Consider the following 12,548-nt stretch of genomic DNA (forward strand, 5'->3'; position numbering starts at 1 on the left):
CTACATTCAAAGATTAAGGATAATCTAAATGTACTGATACAACATAATCTTTGAAAGCAATGTTCAATTATAAATACATGTCTTAACACTGCATTTGTTTTGAACATGTTTCATGTCATGTTGTTACTCAAATTTATTGTAAAAGATGTTACCATGGTTTTTGTTGGTCTATGAACCCAATATGGTTTAACCCATCCCCTCTTAACCCATATATCTCAATGATGTTTTCCGGTTTGCAATTGAAATTAACATATATATGTAGTTTATGTTATTTACCCATGATGAGATTGTTCATTGTTTTATTACCACTAAAGGTCATTTAACATTGATTTTATTTTATTTATTTTGCATGGCTAACTTTTTTTATGTTTTCTTTACAAGTACAAAGCAAACCATTTTGAATCTGATGTGGAAATTAGAAAATCTGTCATTATTTTCTTCATTACATTACTTTTTATAAGTATGTGAAGAATTAGTTCTGTATATTTCTGAAATATGGTAAGGTATATTACTTGAGAAGCCATAAGTAGAGTATCAAGTAAATTTCACTAATACTTAGTGTAGATAGTAAAATTTAGTTTTAAAGTTATATAACAAGTACAAACAAAGAATTAAATAATGAAAATATGACATATTGCATGTATAAATTATGTTTTCCAGTCTGTTGTAGTCTAGAGATGAACTGCTTTAACATTAAAAATGTTTGGACCGAGAAACTTATGTATATATTGTGTTGTACATATCTTATTCAGCATTTTTCTCATCCTATCAACATAATAAATAAGTTGGTTTGTTACTATTAGTTGTTTGTATGGTTAAAGTCACTTTGTATGGCAGTTTGCCAACCCTGTTTGTGATTGTCTACTATGGTCTTTGATATAATTACTTTATTTTTAATTTGTGTACAATAAGCTTACACTAACACATATGAGACTAACTGTACCTCATAACTTCATCCGTGTGGAATTAAAAAACTTAGTAGCCTTTGTGTTTTTCCAGACTATGTCCTACTTTCATGTCAAATTCTCAGTGCTATCCACGCAGACATTCTAAAGATACCTTTTAACAAACATGTTCGGTCCATCTATTTATGCAACTAAATTTTTTATTTCTAATATAAGTAAGATAAGACTCTATGGCCTTCAAATCTAAAATACTGAGCAACATTAATTTTAAAGGGATCGAATATAAGGTTGTATTGTATGTAAAAATCTGGTTACTGTTTTAATATCCATATTAATATCGTTGTCCTGGCGAGTTTTTTTATAGGCTTATTTGAGTGTCATAGGCGCGAGAGAGACGGCTGCAGTATGAGCGAGAGGCGCAACGTTCGATACATACCGTAGGGCGCCCCTTCCCCCCACCCCCGCTTTCAACAGCTTATATAATTCAGAGTTCCACCGGAAGTACGTGGGAAGTGTACTCGCTCGTTTAATTGCCACCGAAATTTGCCTTTTTCATATTTTCTTGATTCACTACTTGTAACTTCTGTTGAGTTATGACAGCCTGGTACTTTTTGCGAGGTTTTTTGTCGTCGATTTCATTTTTTTTGACATTGGTTTCGAGTACGATTATTTTAATATTTAATTAACTACTAAAATTATTTGCATTCTCGTGTTTCGCGTACAAACATGTCATGTTTTTAAAGTTTTTTTTTAAATAAAATTACATTAAACCAGGTCAAATACTGTATTTTTAATTGCCTTGCTAACATAACGTGTTTTAAATCTACAACCTCACCTACTCTGCACGTGTTTAGTTTTATTATAACTAACTCGTGTTTGTGTAACATGACCCTTTAGCAATAACTTTGAATTTAATATAAATTTGGGGTTTCCACGTGACGGCAGACCTACGTCACGGATACCACATGAATGCGCTATTTTTCAAATCGTACTAAAGTATGTAGAGTTAATTAAACCCTTATTAATATTACTAATTGGAATATTTTATCGAAAGAATTTATTTTATTGTTTGGGCAATCGACTTGAAATGAATGTTTTACAAGGTTGTTCTTGTTTTTTTATTGAGAATGACATAAGGAGATTAGTAACAGTAACTTGTCATAACGACTCACCAATCAGCAAACTTTAGAATAATTTTCGTTATTTTTTTAAATTATTATTAATGGACAAAAGTTTCATTGCATCTCACTCTACAACTAGTTATAAACACGCTTCCGCAATTAAAGTTTATTCGTTGTTTTGAATAAGATTTGCAAAGACGTGTCCGGGCGGAACCCCTCCGTCCTCGGGGGAGGGACGGGTGAGGGGTGGGGAGGGGCGTCCTTTCGTTACGACGTCAGTCCATTGATCGCTCGCTGACGTCACGCCACCACTGCAGCGTGCTCGCTGACTGTTGCCAACTTTTTGTATGTCTTTTTTATATAGCATACTTCCTATTCCTGGCAATATTGCCTAGAAACAAGTTTTTATCTCATTGTAATAATGTCGGATGTTTTGTTTAAAAAAACATACAGATGAATTTAGAACCTCTTCATTTTGGAAGTCGGATAAACAATGGTGATTGATGTAGATGTGTGTTCAAGCATAGTCATAGATGTCCTGAGAAAAATAGTAATTATAGGTGTGGTACCAATAATTAAAATATATTACCATACAATTTAAGGTAACAATATAATTTTCATTGGTTTACCAATTTTATAAGCATCCTCTTTACAAAAACCTTTTTGAAATCTAAAAGGGTTTAATATTTTCAATAGTTACATGAAAACACAAAGGTTACATACATTGTTGAAACATGACGCGGAGCAAATGAATTAAAAATGTAACACCGGAAATGTTTTTGTAGTCGCGTTGCGTCGCGTTCGCAAAGTCGATCGTTTCACATTAGCGGGCGTTTGTATCGGCAGTGGGCACAATACGACCTGTCACGTTAGCCCGCCAGCCCGCCACCTCGTATTGAACAGGTAAACCTTGTCAATAGGTCGTTGAACTTTGTCATTGTTGCAAAGTATGTTGATTACACGTAATTTCAATAATATAGAAGACGTACGTGAGGTTTCAATGCGTATCAGATTGATAAAAACATTACTTTTAATAAATTCTGTGATGTGGTTATGTTAGATTATAATATCAGGACGTAAAATCTCGCATAAAATTTGGTGCTACTAAACTTATACACATTTATGAGAACTTTGTAATATTGTTTTTTACTTGATTAAATTGCTATGAAATATTTCATCTAATACATTTACGACTAGCGTTCATGGCTTCGACAGCGCAGAATTAAAAAGAAAAAATTGTGTAATTCCCGCGTGCATTTTCTTTCCCGTGAAAATAGGTCCAGCCGTTTCGGAGATTGCCCTTAACAAACGCTGCTTTGTGGGCAAGCAGATTTTTTAATTTCTTTTATGATATGAACAACGCAAATACGTACTATATGAAATGTTTTTTTTTTGCGTTATGTCAAACACTCCAATTTTATCAATCATCATCATCAGCAGCTCGCTATACGTCTCCACCGAGGGGCTCGGAGCCTACCCTAAGTTAAGGGTGATTAGGCCATAGTCAACCACGCTGGCCAAGTGCGGGTTGGTTGACTTCACACATATCTTTGAATAAATGTACATATGTAAATCGGAAATCGAAAAACACATTGATACATGGCGGGATTCGAACCCAGGACCTGCAGATTGCAAGTCAAGTGCTTGACCCCTGAGCCACAGACGCTCTTTAATTTTATAAATATGTATAGATTTATTTTTACAAGTTATAATATTTTGTTTGCAAGTGTATAAATATTATAGTATTTAGTTAACAAAAGATGTATACGAAACGTAAGTCTTAATGCCTTTTAATTTATGAAATAGTTCTTCTTTAAGTTGGTAAATATAGTTATGATAGTAAATAAATTTCCGGACGCAAAACGACGACCGCGGAGTGTCGCCTTGATTACTGATCACTAGATGTAGTCCGCCCACGCGACATCTCTGAATTATCTATTTTTAAATTGATTTCCCCTTTCGAACCTTTGTGATAAACTTACTTAAATCATGTTTTCTATAAAAACCTCATCTTGTACGTAAATTATTAATTTTGTAACTTTTTTAATATTACATTTATGTTACTTCTTTGTTGTATTTATTACCTCGGTCTGTTCTTTTATGCGCAAAATGCTTTTGTAAATTAGCTAAACTAAAATTAGTTTTTATTTCGAATGACCTTTGTTTATTAACCATAGAAGCCTCTACGTCTTTTTACCTAAGAGCCATACTGGTATAATAATTTATTTTAAGGTAGTAATAAGTTGCAACATTTCGTTTCTGCAACAATTTCATTTAAAATAAAACTTAATTCTTTTATATGAACCATTTGATTTCGTTCCGAGTCTTAGTGAGCGTTTTTATTGATTGTTCAATAAAAAAGGGAATCCACTCAGGAGATCGCAATCAACGTGATGAAAAAAGAAAGCGATCCTGAAAATTCCGAAGCGTGCAGAGTTCCAGGATCGATTATAAAAGATTGTAGCAAAGGCCCGGGCGCCGGGTGCCAGTTGGACTGTTACGACAGGACGAAGTTAATAGCTCCAAGTTTTCCATTTAGTAATGGCCACTTAGGAAATCTTCGGTAACGAACCAATTTTGAATATTATGGTACGTAATGATACTGGAATTATAGTCGATTTATACATAATTTAAAGTGACATGCGAAATACTTTGAATTCTTTACTTATCTCATTGACTCAATGTCTTATTACCAAAAATATGTTTTTGTAATCAATTATCATCAGGTTAATTAAGTTAAATTTCTGTTAACCTAACAATGTCCGACAACGCCTTCGGCAATGTGCAAGTTGCGGGCCCCGAAAGCCACGTGTCGACTTACCGGCTTACTGCCTTGCGTTTTCCGCCCTGCGCCCTACGCCCTCCGCCCTCAAGTATTTGCCCAACTATTTATTATTTACAGATGTAATGAGGGTGTGAATTAGGGCTGCTAGATTTGGAGGCAGGCTATTAATTAAGTCTTGTATTGTGATGGATCGGAGGTTAATTTCTTGATACAAACAAGAGGGAAAGAAATTCGAAATGTTATTTAGTGGTTTACAGTTTATTATTTACTTTTTATATGTGGCTATTATTTACAATAAACGATTATTTTTAGTGTACTTTAGTTCACACAAAATTACACCATGTTTTTAATGTCACTTTTATTGTGTTTAAAATAATCTTCTGAAAAAAAAATGTAATTGAGTTTGGCTTTTGTATCGCAAAAGTGAAATTGGAGATGTAATTGAGAAAGGTATCCATTGAGAACTTTATAATGATGAAGCAATAAGTAAAATTTTCCACGAAGTAGTTATATTAATAACTCTCCAGGTTGATTGGGCCGCACAAAACATAAATAGCGCGCCCCTTGAGAGGCTTCGCTTCTCCCTGCGCGCACCACTTCACAACGCTGTAGTGTTAGCTGACTATTTCGGATGCTTATACTATCATAGTCACTATCTTAAAGGTTTTCATGTAGTGGTAGTGCACAACTACCTATAAAACAATTGTACAAAATCTAGTCTATTGTAAAATATAGTCTTTATTCATGTCAATGTGTTAAATGCTTTGACTGACAATTTTCACTAAAGTTTCGCTGTATACTTGTCTAACCTAAATATTATTCTTTGACATAAGCTCAAAAGTAGTAAGGACCCTCATATTAGTCCTATCATGTTATCGTCGTCTTCTAATATTTCTGGAATGGAATTAGTTTTCATATGAAATATGAATAGCACTACCGAAAACAAAACTTATTTTCAATTAGTGTGTAAAAAGCGAAAGCATATATTCGCAATTGGACGCCTGAAGCCTAGCGATTTTCCCTTGTGCCGGCCGCACGACTCGGCAGCGTATCTTGTAGAGGCGTGGGGGTAGGGGCGCGCAGGCAGGGCTCAGGGCGCAGGCCCGCGCCAGTCCGCCCGCGTCGCCGGCCCGAGCCACTCGTCATTACAGCCTCCGTCGTCGCCGCAGCCGTCGCCGTCGCACACCACCCCACAAACACACTGCCACATTATCCTTATCGCCACTCGCGCGAATCATCCGAGCCGCTCCTCGCTGGTGAGTTTGCATTTAATTTTGCATCGAAAGTTTAAAATGATCGCCGAGAGATGGCGCTGCTCTACCGCGTCAGTATTGCAGTCGTAATTGTATTGTGCCACGATGGAATAATAGTTTTTATTACGTAATGTTGAATTGTTTTGTGCTCCGGCGGTTTTTCAGGAGCATTTAAACAAGCGACTCTAGCAGTTTTATCATTGGATAACACTTAAAATAAGTCAAATCTTGATAAAATCTTTACATGGGTGGAGATTTAACTCACAATTATGTGTTTTGTAAATATCAAAGGAATAGTTCTTGATCCCAAAATGTAGACGAATAAGCTGAGAATATTTGATGCTTCAGTTTCATGGACAGCTTGATACCATCCTAAGCTGAATAACTAAATAAATTCGGCGTTATTCAAGCTATTGACAAGTGTTCCGTTATCCGCAACGTGTAGGCATCATCAATTAAAGCCGGTGTCATTAACTCCGCTGTCGTCTCAGTAAATAGAAAAGTTATTACTTTGACTCACACTGTTTCATTATGTTTGCACATATTTTATTATCAAGATTTGAAACGGTGTGTTCATGCTCTACAAAGTAATTGACATGTTACTATTTTAAACCGCAAAAGGAAATCACAGAGATTCTTTGTGGGAAAATAAATTGTGTATATGAAAAGTCTACAGGAATACTAGCAATCGCATATCTTTGTTTCTTTTCCAGTTTTATTCATTTTTATCGTTTGCTTATATGCACTTCTATACTATGAAGAATTTAACTCTGGATAAGCTTAAAAACATTGGCCAATTACTTTCAAATGAAGTAAAATATTAATATAATGAGCCATTGAGCGTACATATTAAGACTCTACGTAAGGATATGAAAGGACATTTTTTTAGTTAATGATATTCGGAAATCAACAATCTATTGTTTTTGGCCATTGTTAGTGCAAGTAGGTTTTCTATTTCTTCGATAGCTCTTGTACAATAACATTGTAAGTATAAGAAATCAGAAAAATATGCTATCATTTTTATTCCACCTCTGAGGCATCTCAACTTATTGTATTTGTTTTCTTAGGATCGGGCTGTTATTTTTTGGTCAATGTTTTCATTGGCTCATATTTACAATGTCCAGGGGTTGCTTTCGATTTTTTTATGTAATCATCGTATTACCTAAGGGTTCGGCCAATTAATTAACTCGTAAAGGGCATCGCAATTGGCTCCGAAATCCCGTAGATTAAAAATAGAGTTCCAGCCCCGGCCGGCGCGGCCGTGCCATTAACCTCGTTTACCCTGTCATCCAACCCTCTGGTCGTACTTCCGCACTTTATATCTATATGTAGGTACACATGTCGGACATTTTACGAGGTTTTGTACATTTGGCAAGGGCGGGTTTGCTATCCCTTACATTCGATGTATACTTTGGCTTAAAAAGTTAACAAACAAAACAAAAACATTTTTGTCTAATCCGAAAATTTATTAGATTGTTAGTCATTTACCATAAATTATTATACTTGTCATTAATGACATAATACTACTATACAGATAACAAATTCGTCCATTTTTTTATATTATTCTAAGATTTAATGAATGTCAAGCTGAGACGTAATGATCTGTTGACTCTGCTTTTATATTCACTCAGTATCAAATTCTCTAGTTTTTTTTTTTAATTTGAGTGCTGACACTAATTGACTTTAACGACACTATTTGAGGACAATTTCTATATTATATTTGGTAGAATTTGTGATTTTATAAGTACCTCATTATTTTTTTATGAGAACCAAAGTAAACTAGGCTGAGTTGTAATTTTTTAAATAGTACTTCTTGTGTTTCTTTTTTATTTTAACAAAATGTGTATAGTTTTGTTTGTAATTTATACATCCTTGATTAAAAGTGATACAAAAAAAAAGCGGAACAAAAGCAATGTTTACAATTGTTTGTGTGAAAGTGGGTCGTTTCCGATATCCTGGCTCCTTGCTAACGTCATCTCTAGAGCCTGTGCCTTTGTTACTGGGACTATTGTGTACTATTTAATATAGACATTTAAAACTTGTAGCTCTAGACTTAACAAGCATTAAAAATTTACTATTTTTAATCTTTAGAAAATCTTTCTCAGTAGAGATAATTGATCTTTTGTACACCAAGAGCTATCATATATCAATGACGCAATGATATATGTATAGTTCAAATAAAAAAACTCAACCTTTGATAATGGTACAGATAGCAAATTGTAAATTTGCTTAATTTCAAATCTTATAAAATATTCTCGCAAACAAAGTAAAGTAACACAATAAATGTAACGTGATCTAACTTTGTATCTCATTGTGCGCACTAAATTAATCTACTTGTAGGTTATTCCAAAGGTAAAATCGTAAATTAAGTTTGAAAAGTTTGAAAGCTTTTTTTTGCGACTAGAAGTGAATTTTGTTGTAAAATTATTTAATTTTATGTAATGTATTAGATTACTATGGTTCGTTCTTTTTGCTTCTAAGATGGCATCGCAAAAGCAATAAGCTTTTGCGTAATATAATTATTTTACTAATACGTGATTTACAGTATAATTTTATTTTTATTATTTATTTATTTATGTACTTGCTAATAATTTTTAATCTTTGAACAGTAAAAGAGGAAAATTAATATGTAAAAGAAAAACTTAGTCGTGTCTTTTGACTTAACAGCATTTTTTGTCAGCATCAGTGGATTACGATTAAGATTATGACGTCATAGCTGTTAGGACACGTTAGTTCCATTAGCTTGAAGCTTAATCAAACAACTCGCCGTCTGTTGCTATGCGGAATTTGATATCGCGTGATGTTGGCAACGTTTCAGTGTGGCTGTGGACTGTGTGCTGTGGGGTTGTGGGTTGGGGTTGGCAGGTGTAGTGTTACATCGCCGCGACTTGTGAGGCGGCCGAGTCCATTGAAGGTCGCTGATAGAATTGATTTATTTTGAAGGACACTGTATTTATGTTAGTTTACTGTCGTCTTATATTTATGTGGATATATACAATACATGTAATATTCTTTTATATGTATATATTGTAAAAAATTACTGCCTTAGTAGCGCTTATAATTAAAAAGCTAAGTTACAATAAACCACTCGAGTACTATCTTGTTAGCATCTTTATTCTAAAGCATAAGAAGTCAATACCTTGTCCTTACTTTCAAAGTATACTTGCACAGAGAAATACAGTAATTTGTGTTTATAAACACGTACAGTTCAAAGTTTCCACACTTAATCGCTAACCTTGTCGTAATCTAGTTTCCATAATATTCAATAGCCGCACCCAAAGGCTTTGCTACCCGTTAGTTTCCAAGGCTGCGATTCCGGTCACGCGCGGTCTTGATTACCGCCAACCCTGTGAAGGCTTTCGCGGCAATTATCGCGCCGCTGCCAGCCCTGATCGATGTAAGGGTTAATGCACCCTTCGTTAACCGATAGCGCGCTGTTTGCTTAGTTAGCGGTGTGTTGGTTTATGTGTTCGATGAATTCATTTTCCTGGTTATTAGGTAGCTATAATATATTACATTATTTTCTTGGTATTGATATTTCATTTATCTTGTTTGGATTATTATCAGTATTCGTATTAAAAGTCTTAGTAACTAATAGCTGTATCAATTTTACGCGGTAAAGAATTAACATCTGATTTTCTTATGTTGATGTTTATTGCTATTATAAGAATAACATTTTCTTCAATATACCAGAAGTTAAGGTTAACTTTAAAAAAAAACCTCGGTGTTCCCGCTGCTTGTTTGCCCCCTTCTGTTATAAAAAAAACTTTCAAAAAGTTGTTATTACGTAGACAAGGTGCTAACGTAGTTCCCTCTAGTAATTCCTCTCTTCCCAGGTACGCTGACTTCAATCTTCAAGTCACGTAAGACTTGTGCACTTTTTCTTCCTTGATATTTAATTTTTTCTTCGTCCTTTAATCTCAACTTCAAAGTTTGTAGAAATACGAGCAGCTCGTAGCAGCATTACGTAGCACTTTCCGTAGCACGTTGTAGCAATCTAAATTGCTTGTCGTAGCTATTTTAACTCGCGTAGCTCAAGTAATTTTTACAGCAACTTTTAAATTTGATTTTATATATCTTTGTAATGTTTTAGGATAAAAATTGTTTTATTATTTTTACATTGTAACTGTCCAATATATAAAAGCAACTAATTCAAAAACACTGTTCTATCAATGACGGTGTTTTTTCGAATATAAACTTTTTATTTTTATTTCTGTTTTCAACCCTTGTTTTATTCAACATCTTCGTTATCTTTGCCATTTATTAAAGCGTAGGCGGAGACGTGGGTTTTTTCTGTAAAAGACATCTGATTTTATTTGAAATAAATTCATGTTTTTGTTATTTCATTCGTTAGTTATTCTACGTTCTATTGTTGTCATAAAAATGTATTTGTATCACAGATTTAATGACATTTGTATATACTAAAAGTCAAATATTGAGTAGAAGTGTACTATTAGTTGTTTTTTTTTCTATGAAAAAAAACAGCATCCCGTCTTCTATTGAGATAATAAATCTTCTAAGTTCACCATTTAGTTTAATACCTAAATGTCTTTGTTAACGTTTAAATATGATATCACTACGCTAAAAGGTTTCCTCTGTACACAGGAATCCCAGAGGAATCGTAAGCTTTAAATGGAATTTCAGAGCGAAGATTTGATGCTTAAAATAGTAGCACCAGAGCCACAGGCATGGCGTAGTTTTGAATATTTTAGTACTCATGCGACATGAAAACTAACCGCTAAGGTGTCATGAATTAAACGTGTTAGTTTTACTTGTGAGGTTAACAGTTATATAATAAAATGTAAAGTTTTATATACCCAATAATACAGCAAATGTTTCAGTTATTTACATTTTAACCTTTAGTCTTTATGTAATAGATTTCCGTTGAGACTTAGGTAATTATGTACAGTATATAGTTTGTAACTTTGTTTATAAATAGTGTCAAGTAATACATATGTGGATGGTCAGTAAATGGACGTGGAGTCCGGGAGCGGCTCCTGGGACATCGTACCCTTGTCAGTGTTTATAAAATTTATTAATAAATTATCTCTTGTAAGGGAGGACAGACCATAAAAGAGATAGTATTGAATTGAATTTTGTCTGTAAGTGACGATAGATCGCACTGTGAGTCGGTTACTTAAGCAGACCTTAGTGAAGATTTAGATAGATATTTCAATCTTATGTACATTTTGAAGTAAATTTAGTATATGTTTATTTTGTATTTAAAAACTTTTTTCCAAGAGCGATCGTATCGCTATATTAGATTGATGTCAGCAAAGCGGGTCTCTTGCGCTGCCCGCTGAATACTGCATAGCGGAGCTTGTTCAAATATTTATGCCGTAGCGAGAGTGCCACCGTACCGTCTTGTTTGAACAACTTGCACGTCACTTATCTATGATAATACTGAACATTTGACGCATCGATGTTTTTGTATGCTTTATTGTCTATAGGAATAATTAAATAATATAATGTTCGTCATGTATCAAGATGAATTAATTTAAATAAATTGGGAGGTTTTTTCAGATATGTTTGGATTATTCGTATTGCAAAATCTAGTAAACATAGTAAAAAGCCTGCTAACACGAGCCTTTCTTGCCCTAGGTTTGTTCATTAACATAATTGGATGTGTAGCTTTCCTAGTCAAGAAACCGCGATGGTGATTACATTAAGAATGTCATTAAATTAAGATTCCTTCATTTCGTGCAAGTAACGCTTCCATTTAGTTTCGAAATATTCAACAATCATTAAGACCGTAAATTTGCCAATTTCCATATAACTATTCCACTCAGTATCTCATTATGGAGATTGCGGACACCACGATGTATTTCCTCGAGGCCGTAGTTACGGCGCCCTGGGGACCACTTGAGGCCCGAGCTGACTTGCATTGTTTGGAATAGATCTCAATCGAAAACGTTTGAAAGTATAAGACACCCTATCTATCTTTCGAATGTGATGCAAAATCAAAATTTCCATTTAAATGTACCCTATTACTTGTTTAATTTTTTGTAGAATTTTTTTTCTTAAATTGTTAGGCTAATTACGTAGCCATATACCGTTTAAATATCAAGCAAGGCTTTAAAAGGCAGAGTAATATCCTAACCATTTTGTTTGCCAACATTTCCGCGCGAGCGGCAGTCGGAATCGATCCTCCGACCCCTCGTGAGTTCGCAAATTGCGTCGGATCGTGTCTCTTATCCGCCGAAATAATTACACTTGTACGCCGATGAGACGTATCCCTCTTAACTTGCGGGAATCCCCGCGCATCACCTGCAGGCGTGTAGGGAAATCTGAACGGATTCCATTGTTTGTGACGACACGAGAAAAGTTGCATTAATATTTTATTAGTTAAACAAATCAGATGTAATTTTGTATGAATTCGAAATTCATTAAAGCAGGTAATTTAATGTTTTATAAAACGACACGACCAATGAACACAGACAGTTAATTAATTTAGCTAAGAGACGACACAAAAATTTCTTTTAAT

At 34.3% G+C, this 12,548-nt stretch overlaps 1 protein-coding gene across 3 annotated transcripts in view; it reads left to right on the forward strand.

Annotated features, from left to right (window-relative positions):
* bsk (mitogen-activated protein kinase dJNK) overlaps positions 1–12,548 on the forward strand; it is a 55,739-nt gene that overhangs the window by 462 nt on the left and 42,729 nt on the right. Inside the window, exon 1 of one of the 3 annotated variants that reach the window (XM_013322894.1) lies at positions 5,936–6,067. The exons of the other annotated variants lie outside the window; for them this stretch is intronic. The gene's annotated coding sequence lies outside the window, so the exon portion shown is untranslated. Of the gene's footprint in view, positions 1–5,935; positions 6,068–12,548 lie in introns of those variants that run through there. 3 annotated transcript variants of the gene reach the window in all.

This window comes from Papilio xuthus, unplaced genomic scaffold (assembly GCF_000836235.2).
Source record: "Papilio xuthus unplaced genomic scaffold, Pxut_1.1 DF825858.1, whole genome shotgun sequence".
Lineage (NCBI taxonomy): Eukaryota > Metazoa > Arthropoda > Insecta > Lepidoptera > Papilionidae > Papilio > Papilio xuthus.